Source organism: Chrysochloris asiatica, unplaced genomic scaffold (assembly GCF_000296735.1).
Source record: "Chrysochloris asiatica unplaced genomic scaffold, ChrAsi1.0 scaffold00191, whole genome shotgun sequence".
Lineage (NCBI taxonomy): Eukaryota > Metazoa > Chordata > Mammalia > Afrosoricida > Chrysochloridae > Chrysochloris > Chrysochloris asiatica.
The window spans coordinates 2,622,548-2,623,920 of NW_006408709.1; positions in this window are offsets into that span (position 1 = coordinate 2,622,548).

The window sequence follows — 1,373 nt, forward strand, 5'->3', positions numbered from 1 at the left end:
GACCTCCTCTGATTTCACATGGGGGAAAGAGAATTAAACTCAAAAGCAGCCCAAAACTGATTCCTTTAAAGTGGAGGTCAGACATGCCTCCACCCTATATCAGTGCCTTTAAAATTAATCAGACTTGAGATCCAATTTAGAAACCTCATCCTTGTGATTTTGTTTCTCTAGAACCCCACTCTCTTGGTACCACATGTCTTAGGCAGGTCTCCTAGAGAAGCAAAATCAGTGAAACACATAGACATATATATCTAGAGAGAGAGAGAGAAAGAAGTTTATTACCAAGGAAAAGACTTACAATCATAGAGTCCCAGGTTTCCAGCAAAAGAGAGAGAGAAATTCTTTCCTACATGTACATTATATTGGAAGTACACCACTCTTCTAAGGAAGCATCCCTTTAATTGAATGACTGCCCATAGCCCCTCATCATAGAGTCAACTATGCCTGTATTAGGTTTCATCACCATGAGAATAAGCACATCTTAAATGCTAAACCATGGAAATTCTGGCTTCCTCAAGTTGACACAGAACACTAACTATTATAGGGATGCCCAAACCTTAATCTGAGTTGATCTTTGGTATGACAGCTCTGTGAGGCAGTGGACTTTAAAAAATACAATATGATCCTGTCTACTATGTAAACAGTCTATAGATAGCTTTTGAAAACAATCATATCAATTATTATTCCACAATGAGAAAAGCATAAAATTATAAGTAAAAAGGATATTTCTCAAATGTAAGTAAAAAGTACCTAGACTGAACAAGCACTAGACTACTAACAAGTTGGTAGTTCATATCCACCAGGTGCTCTTCAGAAATCCAGTAAGTCAGAATCAACTCAATGGCAATTAACAACAACAAATGACATCGCTATATTGATATCTTTTAAACAGTTTTAAATGTCAACCTGTTGAATTTTCACTATCAGAAACGTGGGTTTAACATCGTTTTCACTCTGTAACATTCCTTATATGGAGCTCTGGTACTGCAATGTTTATGAGTTGCAGTATGAAGTTCAGCAGTTGGAAACTACTGGCCATTCTGTGGAAGAAAGATGAGGCTTTCTGCTCCTATAAAGATTTCCAGCCTCCAAAATTCTATTCAGGGTCACTTTAAGTCAGAACTAACTCCACAGCACACCACTACCAACGACAACCTTCCTTATTGCAACCATTTCTTTATACTTCAAATACAAATATAAATAACTTTAGCTAGATCAGTATTTCAAGATTATATTTTTATAAGTACTAGCTGGGCTACATTTTGCAATATGGTTAATTTTCCTTGCTGGAACAACTTTTTATATATCTTGTTGGAATGGATGTTATTGTTGTCATTGTTAGGTGTCATGAAGTTGGTACTGACTCACAGCAA